This window comes from Cololabis saira, chromosome 8 (assembly GCF_033807715.1).
Source record: "Cololabis saira isolate AMF1-May2022 chromosome 8, fColSai1.1, whole genome shotgun sequence".
In the NCBI taxonomy this organism is placed as follows: domain Eukaryota; kingdom Metazoa; phylum Chordata; class Actinopteri; order Beloniformes; family Belonidae; genus Cololabis; species Cololabis saira.
The window spans coordinates 41,529,075-41,544,692 of NC_084594.1; the positions used below are offsets into that span (position 1 = coordinate 41,529,075).

The 15,618-nt window shown below is 42.7% G+C and overlaps 3 non-coding genes across 3 annotated transcripts; all 3 read left to right on the plus strand.

The window, feature by feature from the left end:
• Positions 1-14,458: 14,458 nt before the first annotated feature.
• LOC133449650 (U4 spliceosomal RNA) lies at positions 14,459-14,599 on the plus strand. The gene has a single exon (XR_009783091.1). It is a non-coding gene; the product is annotated as a U4 spliceosomal RNA (small nuclear RNA).
• Positions 14,600-14,965: 366 nt separating this feature from the next.
• LOC133449651 (U4 spliceosomal RNA) lies at positions 14,966-15,106 on the plus strand. The gene has a single exon (XR_009783092.1). It is a non-coding gene; the product is annotated as a U4 spliceosomal RNA (small nuclear RNA).
• A 366-nt stretch (positions 15,107-15,472) lies between these two features.
• Positions 15,473-15,613, plus strand: LOC133449618 (U4 spliceosomal RNA). The gene has a single exon (XR_009783061.1). It is a non-coding gene; the product is annotated as a U4 spliceosomal RNA (small nuclear RNA).
• The last annotated feature ends 5 nt before the right edge of the window (positions 15,614-15,618 follow it).

Here is a 15,618-nt window from a genome sequence, read left to right on the forward strand (position 1 = left end):
CCCAGCTCACGTTCCCTATTAGTGGGTGAACAATCCAACGCTTGGTGAATTCTGCTTCACAATGATAGGAAGAGCCGACATCAAACGACAGGCAGTTGTGCGAAATTTTTGTCTGAGTAAGACTCTGTTATACCTCGCCATTTCTCCCGGCCTGTACTACACACATTCTGTTGCTACTGAAACAACCACATGCATAATTGTTTTTTTATTGTGAGGGAAATTTCTGACAATTGATTATTTGATCCTCGCAGAATTCAGACTACATTTTGTCAAGTTCGCCCACAACTCAGTGAAGATTTCCATTCCCAGCATGACAGAAGAGCACAGAAAAGGAGACACACTTCCAAGCATTCGACTGCCTGTAACATCTTATATGAACTCTGGCCTGAAATCCTTCAGCAACTGACCAATTGAATGTTTTGAATGAAAAATGCCTTTGCCCGCTCCTTGTTCAGTGAAAGCTAGCTGCATGTGAACACCCCAGGTCTGGTATTTGCTGACAGGTACAGTTTGGTAGAACTCCCGGGACCTGCCTGTTATTACAGAATAACAGTGACCTTTAAAACATCTCATCAGGCGCCCTGGGTGTTCTTGATAAAACATCTGTTACCCCAGCCCAAAGCCTCACATCCCCACCAGCTCTACAACTCAGTGTCCTGTTCTGCTCTAAAAACCTCAAATAACTTTAAAAAAAAACAGCAAGATTTTGCATAATACATAAAATTTAAGGGGTCAAACCATTCTATTCTGTCTGCTATACATGGATGGTTTGTGCAATTTGAAATGATTCCAAAGTGTCTGGCCACACTAAATACATTTAATGATTTTAAAGAGCACTGAGGCTTAGTAGTGCACACCGTCGGAGAATTCCTCTAGAAATATACAAAGGGATGAGAAAGGAAAACTGAACAGTTCATCAACATCATTTCAACAAATTTTAATGTTGGGTGTTCACCTTTATAATGTTTGTCTTTTTGCGTTTGCCAGTAAGATTAACTAAAAACTACTAGGCTCGTGTCCCAGGGTCTTGTGTGTGAGCGTGGGTCTGGGTTTCTGTTCAGCACGCTTAGAACCTCGGCAGCCTCGGTACAGAAAAAGTATCTGCTTGGCACGGCTCCACCCGCCTCGGCCCCTAGTGGAAAAGCGCAAGACAGGGGCGTGGCGAGTAGAAGTGCGCTGAGTAGATACTAGTGGTAAAGGGCCATAAGCGTGCTGAGTCGGCCCTGGATCTGACGTCATCACCCTCCACGCGACCGATTGGTCGGGGGGCGGACGTTTGAATCAGGAAGCGGGAATCAGCACGAGAACGACTCGCGGCTCGCAGTGATTTTATTATAAAGCGTCTGTTTGGGGATCCAACTCTGAGGTGCAGATGTTCATAAACCTGGTGGCTGACGAGATAATTAAAAAGGGATGTAGACGGGCGATAAGGAACGATCAGATCCACCAGGAGCTCTATTTCACTCTCAGCCGCTCGCGGCTCCAGCTGATTTTCTCACAAACAAAGGGGTTGCGCAATCGAGTACGTCACAGCAGCTTCGCCCCAACCCGCACACTTCTCACCTGGCTGTAGAAAAACAAACGAGGACAAAGCGGGTGGAGCCGGGACGAAGCGTGACGAACCGTCCCGAGCCTGAATAGCGCGCTGAGTAGGTACTAGTGGAAAAGCGCCAATAGAGAGTCGTGGGTGGTGTCATCTGACTTGGTTTTGAGTACTTGACCTTCATTAGCATGAATTTGCCCCGCCCCTTTTTCTGATTGCTCGTTATTTGATAGATCCTATTTTCTGCAATAACTTTTGAATGGTATAACACAGTGTTTCTCAACCCTGGTCCTCGAGGCACCCCTGTCCTGCATGTTTTAGATGTTTCCCTGCACCAACACACCTGATTCTAATTAATGGTCCTAATTAGCTTGTCACCAAGGTCTGCACAACTCTGTTGATGACACAGGTACTTTTATCATGGTGTGCTGAAGCAGGGTAGCATCTAAAACATGCTGGATAGGGTTGAGAAACACTGGTATAACACTGGTATAACATACAGAGTCGTGGGTGGTGTCATCTGACTCGGTTTTTACTCCTTCAACTTCATTGACCTGAATTAGCCCCGTCCCTTCTTCTGATTGGTCGATATGTGATAGTTCTGATTTTCTGCAATAACTTTTGAATGGTTTGACATAAAGACTCGTGGGTGGTGTCATCGGACTCTGTTTTGAGTCCTTGAACGTAATTGCTGCAAATTAGCCCCGCCCCTTCATCAGATTGGTCGATATCTGATAGTTCCTACTTTCTGTCATAATTTTTGAATGGTTTGATAAAGAGAGTCGTGGGTGGTGTCATCTGCTAAATGTCCAGGCCTGAAGAATCTACATGCAAGTCATACAAGCGCTTCCACTGAAGCACGCCTGAACGTACACAAGGGTGCGAGGGCCCGTTCATCGCTGCTTGCAGCTTTAATTTTCTTTTTAATTGCAAATACAAAAAACATATCTAATTGAAATATAAATCCAAAGTTTTTGTTTGAAAATGTTAAAGTTTTGTTTGCAGATACTAAAGATATGTTTGCAAATCAAAACGTTTTGCAAGCTTCTGTGCTGGATTTCCTGGGCGGGACCTAAACTGGAATTACCGTATTTTCGCGACCATAAGGCGCACATAAATTTTTTTTTTTTTTTTTAATGTGCCGGGCGCCTTATGAAACGGTGCGCCGTGTCTATTACCTGAATTACGGTAATGTAAGGCCGGCCACCATGAGAACGGTAAAAAGAGAAGGTGGCGGGTGAAGCCCCCGTGAGTTGCGACGTGAATGAGACCATCCACTGAGCTGTTTAATGCGGAAACAGAAGATGAAAACTTTTAAGGATTTGCTTGATGTGTAAAGTGAAATAAAATACAATCAAACTAAGTTTTGCTCCCGCTCTATTTAAATAAGCACACTTTTCTGCAGCGCGTGTGTGTTTTGCATGTCTGAACCGAGGATGCACCTGCCGTGGGGTTGCGGGGTCCGATCGACCTGGTTCCCGGCCGCTTTGCGAGCAGAGATTTCAGGGGTACGTCCCAGGTCAGATCAGCTTCACCCTCCAAGATTTCCAGCCAAATCTGTCGGTTACAAACCCGGTACCGGATCTCCGACATGCGTGTGTGTGTGTTTGCGGCGAAACACACACATTCTCATTTATAAACTTAAACTTAAACTTTATTTATTTATATAGCACCAACTCATGCAGTGTAAGTGCAACTCATGGTGCTTTACATACAGAGATAAAATAACAATCAAAAGTACAATTTAAAACATCCCATACGACCCCACCCCCCACGCATACACACACCCTCACTCACACTCATACACATGTGCATACACTCACACGCCCACACACACACACACACAATAGGTGGACTGGTGACATGGCTTAGCACTAACGATCCAGGTGAGGAAAACACTACCTATGGGTGGCCGTCCACACCGAGAGGCTCCACCGGCCACGACCACAAGGAGCATCGCCACAGAGACCCCCCCAACCTGGACAGACCAGGACAGACCCCACACAGAAGGTGGAGTCCCTCCCCCAGCTACCCAGGCCTGAGGGACCCCCATGACGACACCCCCATAGGCGGAGCAGGCACACCTCCCAGTGTGGACGACCCCCCTGAGGAAACACTGGAGCTAAAAACTAAAAGATTAAAAGAAAGTAAAAAATGCCTAAAAAGTGTAAAATTTTAGAAAAATCTATACAAAACTTAAGATGAATAATAAATAACATAAAATACAAAGTCACTCAAATGGATTAAAGGTGATCAGATAAAAGCCAAGCTAAAAAGGTGTGTCTTGAGCCTCCTTTTAAAAGTATCAACGTTCTCTGCGGTCCTGAGGTTCTCTGGCAGGCTGTTCCATAAATAAGGGCCATAATGGCTGAATGCAGCCTCACCGTGGGTTTTGGTCGCGGTTCGGGGAATGGTTAAAAGGCCGGTGCCAGAGGACCTCAGGGTCCGTGAGGGTTGATACGGTAAAAGCAGATCAGATAAATAAGATGGCCCAAGACCGTTAAGACATTTAAAAACCAGTAAAAGAACCTTAAAATCAATCCTGAAGCGGACGGGGAGCCAATGCAGCGATTTTAAAACAGGTGTAATGTGCTCCCGCCCTCTGGTCCTCGTCAGCACGCGAGCGGCTGAATTCTGTAATAGTTGTAGGTTCTTAATACTCTTTTTAGGAAGACCAGAGAGCAGGGCATTACAATAATCTAAACGACATGAGATAAAAGCATGCATCAGCACCTCCGTGCTGGCCTGAGAGAGAAACGGGCGGACTCTGGCTATATTCTTAAGATGGTAAAAACCTATCTTCGTAATATTCTTTATGTGTGGAATAAAAGTGAGCTCAGAGTCAAAAATAACACCCAGGTTCTTTACACATTTCGAAGGTTTAAAATCTTGTAGTTTTGGTAAAAGTTTCTCTCTCTGGCCTTCAGGACCAATAACTAAAACTTCTGTTTTGTCCTGGTTGAGCTGTAGGAAATTATCTGCCATCCATGACTTAATATCTAAAATACAGTTAAAAAGGGCATCAAGTGGCCCTGTGTCATCAGGAGACACAGCGATGTACAGCTGTGTGTCGTCAGCGTAGCTGTGGAAGCTGATGCCGTGTCTCCTGATGACGTCCCCCAAGGGAAGCATGTAAAGGTTAAAAAGAAGCGGACCTAAAATTGACCCTTGGGGGACCCCACACTTAATTTCATGCATTCTGGAGGAACATGTATCCAAACTTACAAAGAAAGATCGATCTGTGAGATAGGAGCGGAACCAGTTAAAAACAGTACCAGAGAGGCCCACCAGGTGCTTCAGTCTGTTTAATAAAATGTGATGGTCTACTGTATCGAAGGCGGCACTAAGATCCAGTAGAACCAAGACTGTCAGTTTGCGGTTATCTAAATTGCACCTGATGTCATTTAAAATCTTTAAAAGGGCTGTCTCGGTGCTGTGGTTCATCCTAAAGCCAGACTGAAATTTCTCTGAAATATTGTTTCTTATTAAAAAATAATTTACTTGGTTAAAAACCAGCTTTTCTAAAATCTTACTTAAAAAGGGTAAGTTGGATACAGGTCTGTAGTTATTAAAAATGCTGTGATCTAAATTGCTCTTCTTCAGAAGGGGCTTCACCACCGCCATTTTAAAGGCGGCAGGGAAGACACCCGTCTGAAGAGAGTAATTTACTATATTTAAAATATGTTCCTCAAAGAATTCATAAAATGTCTTTAAAAGTGATGTGGGAATAGGATCTAAAAGGCAGGTTGTTGGGTTTACCTGGGAGAAAACTCGACCAAGGGTCCTCGCATCAACCAGGGCAAAACTCTCCAGTGTTTCCTCGGATAAAAGCAACTGTCCAGATGTGTTAAAAATGACATTTTGATGTGGTAAAAGACTGGACCTAATGTTGTCAATTTTACTTCCAAAGTGGTCTGCAAAATCCTCACAAAGATTGTCTGTTGGTGGTTGTGAGGAATTCTTAAAATGTACATTTGTTAAAAGATCGAAGGTGGAGAAAAGAAATCGAGGATTGTTTTTATTGTCTGTAATGAGTTTTGAGAAATGAGCTATCCTTGCCTGTTTGACGGTTTTATTGTAGGATTTGAGTTGTTCACGAAATATTTGATAATGTATTGTAAGTTTACTTTTTCTCCACCTTCTCTCAGCACTCCTGCATTTTCTTTTTGATTTTTTGACTTCCTCAGTTCTCCATGGGGGTGTAGGCTTAGTTTTTATGGTTTTTGTTAAAAGTGGAGCAACTGAGTTCAGCGTAGATTCCAGTTTCCTGTTAAAATTATCAACAATGAAATCACATGATGCAGGTAAAACATCAGCAGGAGTGCTCTCTAAAATCTCAATAAAATTTGCAGCCACTTCAGAAGTTAGGTAGCGTTTCCTCACCGTTCTCATCGAGGCTTCCTGATGATTAAGACTGGTGATGTTAAAAAACACGCAGTAATGGTCAGACACAGCCAGGTCGACAACAGAGGACACACCGGTGGACAGGCCATAGGTTATGACCAGGTCCAGGGTGTGTCCTCTGTTGTGAGTCGGCTGTGTGACATGTTGGGTAAAATCCATGCAGTTTAAAAGGTTTAAAAATTCTCTCGACAGTGGGTCGGAGGTATTGTCAATGTGTAGATTAAAATCACCAGTTATTTATGTGGTGCTTGCCTGCCGCGCTGGCGTGAAACACACACATTCTCGTTTATGTGGTGCTTGCCTGCCGCGCTGGCGCGAAACACACACATTCTCGTTTATGTGGTGCTTGCCTGCCGCGCTGATGGACAGAAACTGTATGGTGATTTTTAAAAGAAAAACTTTGCATAAGACGTTTCCAGCCGGAGTCATTATGGGATGAAGGGATGATGATCAAGTGGCTGAGACAGGTCTGGAAATTCGGACTGGCGCAGCTGAATTAGCGGAGCGGAGCTTCTGTCGGATACAACCCGGTACAGATCCCCGACATGCGCGTGTGTGAGCGGGACCAGCGCGGGGGACCCGGGTCCCGCTCCCCCCCTCCCCGCGCTGGACCGGGTCCCGGGTCCCGGGACCCGAGACGCGGGACGCGGGACGCGGGACGCGGGACGCGGGACGCGGGAACCGCCGCGGTCGGGATCCGCAGCACAACGGGGTATGAAAAGTTGATTTACTCTTGTGCTTGCCTGCCACGCTGATGGACAGAAACTGCCGGCTATGGTGATTATGGTGAAGAAAAGCGTTGCCTAAACAGACTTTTCCAGCCAGAGTGAAATGAAAAGGGCTGGTGGCTGAGACAGGTTTATGTGCAGCGACCCAGTGTTTTTTTTTAATTCTTTAATGCGGAAACAGAATATGAACCTTTTGAAGGGTTTGATTGATGTGAAAAGTGAAATAAAATATCAAACTAAGTTTTGCTTCCGCTCTATTTTTAGCGCGTGTGTGTTTTTTGCGGTGCGCGTGTGTGCAGCTCCGTCTCTGTAGACGGGGCCTTTTGGGTCGGTGCGCTGTATGTGTGTTTTAAAACCAAAAATGACACACAAAACTGAGGGTGCGCCTTTCCACACGGTGCGCCGTATTGTCGTGAAAATACGGTATGTAAGACGAGCGTAATTAGCCACTAACGGTTCCACAAAAAAACCCTCCATAGAATTGTATTACAGAAGAATTTTGCCAAAAACATCAGCAAATCTCCAGACTGGATGAAAAACAAAGATTTGAGGTGTTGCAATGGCCTAGTCAACAAAACTGAAATGCTGTGAGTTATCTATAAACAAATGCCCACAAACGTTGATGAACTGTATCTTTGCAAAGAAAACAGCGCACAATACACATCAATATTGAGGATTAATAGAAAGTTATTATTTCCAGTACTTATTACTTCAAGTTACTGAATCTTAGGTTGTAATTTGTTTTTCACACACCTATTCTGCATTTTGAATTGATAGTGGCACAGTGTAATGTGCCATGTGTTTTTCATGTGTTTTTACTTCATTTGAATGTCTGGTTTAGAACATATGATTTTCAATTCTAATGTTCTATAGATCAGGTCAAAGTAGTACGTTTTACATGACACTACAACTGTCACTTTTGAAGAAACCAGAATATTTGCATGGTGTAAAAGTAAACACATATACAAAGACTAAGGCAAACAATAAAGTACAAACATTCGTATTTGTTACTCTAACAGCCAGAGGCTGTCTAATTTGTCCCTGAGCAACCACCATAGCTATCTCCTCTGCACAGTCGTCTCACAACAGCCCAGGAAGAGCTAATTACTCATCAGCAGCACTTCCATTTGTATTAACTTAGCAGTCACGTGTGTCACTAGGCACGGTTTGGTCTCTGTGCTGTTGATTTGATCTTGTGATCAGCATTGTAAGGTACACATGCTCAATTTAGTTTCATAACACGTGTTTGGGGAAATAAGCACTTCAACATTGGTTTGTGGCTGTGTGATTCCCTTTCGAAGTTATTCTTTCCTCTTAACCTCGGTATACATGTTTATCTGTTATATCCTGCAGTTTTATCTTTTTATTGAAGTTGTGATTTTAAATCATGTAATTTCAGTTTTAATGGATACAACAGAGCTATTGTATCAATGCGTCTGGATGTGCCTGACCTGCTTTAAGATTTGCTTTGGGTGTTCAGTGCTGAAGATGGCTTTACACATTTGTATTAGCATCTTTTTAAATTCAATTTTTATTCTTTCCTGTTCATGTAGGTGAGTTGTCAGAGGTAAAAAAAAAAACACCAAAAAACTGCCTTTATGTTTTAACTGTTCCCTTTTGTGGGGGTGTTGCGTCTGTTCATTCCCAAGGCCCGGGAGCTGGGTTTCTCTGCACTGTGTGCCATATCATGGAGCAGTAATGTGCACCTACCTGGAGGTATGTGTGAATGCATGACTATTGTCTCTAGGACTCTAGGTAGTTTGCCTGCCCCTCGGTGAGAGACCACTACCCCACAGTCAGTGCAATATTCCCATACCTTTAATGTCTTACTGATTTAGGATTGATGACTGGACGTACTGCCTCTTTTAATGTGTATTTGTCTAAATAAGAGAATTATTGTTTTTGTGAAATTCCCTAGATAATTAAGTCAAGACCTAAGATTACAAAAGAGATTAACTGGTACAAATGCTAGTTATGGTGCTTTAGTACCTAATACTGCTCAGTTCGCCTTAACTTGGTTTGGTGCTTTTCCACTAGGCGTCTAACTGTTAGTTAGTATTAATGGATACATTTATTAATTTATCCATTAATAAATTTACTTATATCTGCATTTGCAGATGTGCTCTCAAGCATCTTCTCTAAAAACCTCAGTCAAAAGTTATTTCATTATTTACTGCACGTTCTGAGCTCGTTATGCAGTATATTGGCAGAAGGTTAAAATATACAATAATTCTGTTAAGATAATAGATTTGAACAACTAGTGTTAAGTTGGTATAGTTATTGAGCTGACTCATAATTGGTATAGAGTATATCTTAATACAATCTTCATTAAGTTAATAATTCACCCTTGTGGTCAAATAAAACAGGAAGGAAACAAACTTAGCCCAAGTCAAACGTATTATCCCTCAGACAAGTATTATTCAGTAGAGTAGCGTTTATTGCTAGAATGTCCCAGTACTTGTTCCAAAGTCATTTTTCAGTTCACTATATTCAGTTAGTTCCTCATACATATGGCAGGGTAAGAGGCCGTGAATGAGTAAAGCCCTACTTCAGAGACCCAAAAGAGATTGCGGTATGGGGCTCCCTGATTTCTGTTACTATTACTGGCCTACAAATATTTGTTATATTGCTTTCTGGTTCACATGGGGTATCAAGTCGTTTGCAAACATGTTTCAGGATGGCCGTTTTATTTTCTTTAATCTATTGACTGAGAAATAAAGTCTACCCAAAAACACATTTGTTTCATTATTTACAGGTCAGATAGTATGTTTGTTCGAACTTGCCTGGTTTCCCCTCAGTACCCATTGCTAACCCAATTGCTACATTCCTATCCTTCGACACTGACAAGGATGTGTTCAGTAAAAGTCTTTATTAAAGCCAACCTCACAGCAAGCAATAGAGCAGAGTTCAGTCCTCAGGATCGTGGTAACGCTCAGAGTGGCAGGAGAGCAAATACCAGAAAACAACTGGTGTGAACGCTGACTATATCTGGAAGCCGGAACACAGGAACTGAAACGCCAGTCAGTCAGAGGAATTGCCAGGCAGCCCAGGGAGCAGGCAAACAGAAACCAGAGACGCTCAGGCAGAACTCGTGGTCGGGGACAGAAGGCTGAGGTGATTACCAGGACGGAGACAGGTGAACAGGTCGGGGACAGGCAGGGTCGGCAACAGGTGATCAGTCCGGGGAAAAACGCTGGAAAGTCAGGCATGACACAAGAACAATCTGGCAGTGACTGGCTGGGAGTGGAGTGCTGAAGTAGCAGCCCAGGGCTGATTGCAGATGTGAAAGGCGGGAGAAACCATAATTACATGAGGAGGCGGAGCTGGCAGGTGAGTGAGGCAGGTATGGAGCTGGAGCGGATGTGACAGACCCACTTTCTAGAGGTGCCCTGTCCAAACTTTATAGTATCATTTCAATGCTGAAATGCCCACCAATAGACAAGATCAGGGCGGCCTGGGAACAGGACTTGGGACACATTCCTGATGACCAATGGGACTTATGAATACATAAATCCTCAATTTGTGCTGGACTCTGCTTACTCCAATTTAAGGTAGTTCACAGATCTCACGTGTCTAACACTAAGTTGGCTAACATGTATCCCGGCATAACTCCAACCTGTGACAAATGTAATCATAGTGATACCACCTTGTTACATATGTTTTGACCTGCTACAATGCCTCAACTTCACACAACACATCAACTTCCCCACCCACATCCGCGGTCACATGTTGGATCTTGTCTGCTCCTCCGGCCTCACAATACATAAGCTCTCCAGCCTCAACCTCAACATCTCCGACCATCTGGCAATCACCATGGACATCGACATCCCCATCCCCAACCCCAAAAATAAACTCAACATAACCTTCAGAAACATCAAATCCATCTCCCCCTCTGCTCTCTCAGCTTCCTCACCAGACACATGTCCGCCTCCCCTCCCTTGACTCCTGACAACCCCTCGAACCTCGTGAACCACTATAACCACACACTCTCCTCCTGTCTCGATCAGCTGGCTCCCATTAGCACCAAAATAGTCACTTTCAGAGTTTGACAAATCTAGTTTTCTGTGCAACCAGATGTTTCTAGCTGTCAAATAGGAGCTAAAAATCAAAACGAAGCCATGTACATGGCATAATAGGTCCTCTTTGGATATAAGATTACAGATTTAGTTTTACAATAGTCTTGATAGTTTGTGTGTTGTGTTGCAGACTGAGCGCAGAATGGCATGATTTCCTGGGGGACACTGATCAGCTTTTCTGAGGGTGTTTTCTAATGCTGTATGCACTCCAGTCCCTCAACATATCACTCCACCCTAAGTGATGAAGTGAGTTTTCATCTCTATAACAGGGCACAGACAAAGATGAAACAGTGCTGCAGTTTGAGTTTTGTATGATTTTGCCCCAGATTGAAAATATGTTTTTCCTCTGAGAGGATAGATAGTAGTAAGTTCAAACACTTCTTATGAGCTGGCAGGTGAGCACCAACTTAAAGCGGAGGCTGACCGTGATTTATTTCAATAAAAATATCTCAATTTAGTGGAAGTCACAATACGCATGTTGTTGACATGCGAGTATGAGGCCATGAGCCCATGCACCAGCTTGTACTTGGCACTGCCACTAAAAGTGCAGCAGGGTTTAGATGCCAGGAAATCTGCCACATCTACTCTTTTGCACTATGATAAATAAGTCATGTTTTTATTGGTCTTCATATCCACCATGCTTTCATTCTAAATTTAGCTTCACATCATATGACGCATCCAACAGGCATCTTTTTTACAAAATTTGGTGTGGACCAGACTGCAAGATGGAAGGTGACTGAAAAGCAGCAAGAAAGAAAATCTGTTCTTTACATTTTACTTGTTTCATGTAAAATACTGGTCTCGAATTTTCACCAACCAAAGGAACAGGGATTAGCTGAGGAAGATGTGAATTGATGCACATTGTCACATGCAACTATTTGCGGATGGCACTATTTCTACAATTCAAACCATAAGAAGACAGATCAATAAGATAATATGATTCATTAGGCTTCAGTCTAACCTGAAAAGATGAAAACTGTGGTTAACATGACACATTAAGCCCGCTTGAAAGAAAAAAAAAAAAACATTATTAACATACAGTACAATTATATTTATATGTGCTTCAGCCAAAACATGACACGATTACAGCGCCACAATTCTCCTCCTAGACCTTTCTTTATTCGTGATTAATAGTGACTGGTTAGGGGATGGAAGGAGCCACTCCACTCCACCTGCTTTTTCGTATTGGAGAGCAGTTTCTTTGTGTTCAATTGCAAATGGAAATTTGAACAGAAACTGCCCTTGGTAAGCCCTTAAGAACATAATTACCGGCTCTGAGCATACATTTCTTGTAGAAGTCCAAGAGCTCAGACTAGCACACCAAACAGACCCTTGGCTGTATTTTTGACCAGCTTCATCTCAGACCCTGCAGGCTTCACTAAGCATATTAAATCAGAAAATCCATGATGGTGTACCTAAAAGAGGACTGGACAAATGTGGCTTTGTTTGGAAGGGTTGCTAGGAGAAAGCTTCTTCTGTCTAAAGAGAACATGGAAGCATGACTGAGATTCACTAAACTACATCTTAACAAACCACAAGACCTCTGCACAAATGACCTGTGTCCTAAGAGGAGGTGTTAAGCAATCAAAACAGTGGAGGGTAAATGATTTGGGGTCATTTTCAAGGCATGAAAAAACTTACAGTCCAAAACAAAAGTGTACTGGCTTTAAAAAATTGAGGCAATAATTTTTAAGTAATGCTAATAAGAGTTTAAGTTTATCCAACAAGCATCTAATTGTCAGATTGACACAATTATGCCAATACTACTATCATGTTTTTCTTTCACATCTGAATGCTAAAATATTATATTTTTTATTAAAAATTGTGGAATTTAGTTGCAATAACTTCATTTTTTTTATCCCTGTGATACTTATATAAATCAATATTAATTATTTATATGGCATAATAATGATATTTGCACTTATAGAATCAGTTAAATTTAGCATCAATAATACTTTGAGTATTAGTTATTCTTGCTTACTCTTGACTCGAGTCAAGTAAAATGCAATTTTTTTAATTTAAAATTTTTTTCAAAATAGTTAAATAATTGATTTTACATTTAACAATTGCAGAACACCTACCGAGAGATAATATAGGCTTTGCGTCAGTATAACAATCAGTTGGTGCCACCTGGAACTAGTAGCCTGTTTTCATCTACCGTATTTTCGTGACCATAAGGCGCACATAAAATTCTTTTCTTTTTTTTTTAAATGTGCCGCGCCCAATGAAACGGTGCACCGTATCTATTACCTGTATTACAGTAATGTAAGATGGACGGCCACCATGAGAACGGTAAAGGGAGAAGGGGGTGTGTGAAGCACAGGCGGAAGAAATGAAAATTGAACATTTTCATGGAGGTCCGTCTTGGTGCTTTCGCTTCATGAAACGGGGCCAGCGCAGCAGCAGCGCCCGGCGGATTATATGGAAAAGATGGAGTGCTTCCGCTCATTCTGCAGCTGAGACATCCCCGACATGGACGAGGTGCCGCTCACGTTAGGTGAATCCCGCGGTGGAGTTAACGGGGACCAGCGCGGGGGAGCGGACCGGGACCCGGGACGCGGGACCAGCGTGGGGGAGCGGAGCGGGACCCGGGACGTGGGACCAGCGTGGGGGAGCGGAGCGGGACCCGGGACGTGGGACCAGCGTGGGGGAGCGGAGCAGGACCCGGGACCACCGCGGTCGGGATCCGCAGCACAACGGGGTATGAAAAGTTGATTTACTCTTGTGCTTGCCTGCCACGCTGATGGACAGAAACTGCCGGCTATGGTGATTTTTAAAAGAAAAGCGTTGCCTAAAGAGACTTTTCCAGCCAGAGTGAAATGAAAAGGGCTGGATGGATGAAGAGATGATCGAGTGGCTGAGACAGGTTTATGTGCGGCGACCCGGTGGTTTTTTTAAATTCTTTAATGCGGAAACAGAAGATGAACCTTTGAAGGGTTTGATTGATGTGAAAAGTGAAATAAAATATCAAACTAAGTTTTTCTCCCGCTCTATTTTTAAATAAGCACTCTTGTGTGTGTGTTCTGCAGCGGGTGTGTGTGTTTTGCGGCGTGCGCGTGTGCAGCTCCGTGTCTGTAGACTGCGCCTTTTGGGTCGGTGTGCCGTATGTGTGTTTAAAATCCAAAAATGACACACAAAACTGAGGGTGCGCCTTTTCACACGGTGCGCCGAATGGTCGTGAAAATACGGTACTACTTCTACTACTACTACTACTACTACTGTCATTTAGCAGTCGTTTTTATCCAAAGCGACTTACATCTTAGAAAATAAACACAAGCAAGAAATCACATAGGAGGGTCCAGCTGGATCAGTGCTGGTCAGACTGCTGTCAGTCCAGTTGGACACAAGTGCTGCCATGCCACTGCTAGAATTTTTTTCGCCCATCCCAACAGTCCCCTTAATAGAGGACAGCTACGTCCAAAAAGACATCATCATGTGATCATCTTGTCATAAGTGCATGCAATAGAAGGCAATAAAAAGGCAAATCTTCAGTTTTACATCCATACAGTAACAATAAGTTATGCTGCTTGAAAGAGGTGTCGTTGATGATAGGCTACTAATATGTGTAAAAACTGCTGTTTTGAATAATATACATGTTACTTTTTATGCTAGCTAGCTAGGTGTCTTTGATGATACTAATATATATATATATACTCGTCTACTACTCGCCTCCCTGAATGAGGCAACAGTCTTTGCCGGTCGTATGTAACTTTGCGCAGTGGCAATATCGTAACCAATGAGGTTTATCCGAGGTGTGATTATTGCTGGTTGAAAACTTTACCCAATACCCCGCCTTGACGACTTGAAATATAGTCGGCAAAGGCAATTTTTGACGGTCTCTAAGGAGGCTTATTCACTTGTACAATATTAATCAAATTAGTTTCTAATGTTTACATTAATTTGGACGATACTTAATAAAGGCAGATCTTCAGTTTTACATCCATACAGTAACAATAAATTACGCTGCTTGAAAGAGGTGTCGTTGATGATAGGCTACTAATATGTGTAAAAACTGCTGTTTTGAACATGTTACTTTTTATGCTAGCTAGCAGGTATACATTCTGCTTGCAGGTATACATTTAGGGATTTATTAATTTGCTAAAAGGAATAATCCTACCTAGATCGTGTATTCTGCATGTTTGCTTGTCACAATGAAACCCTGAGGAAAAGGTACTCGTCCCTGAATGAGTCAACAGTCTTTGCCGGTCGTATGTATCTTTGTGCAGTGGCAATATCGTAACCAATGAGGTTTATCCGAGGTGTGATTATTGCTGGTTGAAAACTTTACCCAATACCCTGCCTTGACGACTTGAAATATAGTCGGCAAAGGCAATTTTTGACGGTCTCTAAGGAGGCTTATTCACTTGTACAATATTAATCAAATTAGTTTCTAATGTTTACTTTAATTTGGACGATACTTAATAAAGGCAGATCTTCAGTTTTACATCCATACAGTAACAATAAATTACGCTGCTTGAAAGAGGTGTCGTTGATGATAGGCTACTAATATGTGTAAAAACTGCTGTTTTGAACATGTTACTTTTTATGCTAGCTAGCAGGTATACATTCTGCTTGCAGGTATACATTTAGGGATTTATTAATTTGCTAAAAGGAATAATCCTACCTAGATCGTGTATTCTGCATGTTTGCTTGTCACAATGAAACCCTGAGGAAAAGGTACTCGTCCCTGAATGAGTCAACAGTCTTTGCCGGTCGTATGTATCTTTGTGCAGTGGCAATATCGTAACCAATGAGGTTTATCCGAGGTGTGATTATTGCTGGTTGAAAACTTTACCCAATACCCCGCCTTGACGACTTGAAATATAGTCGGCAAAGGCAATTTTTGACGGTCTCTAAGGAGGCTTAT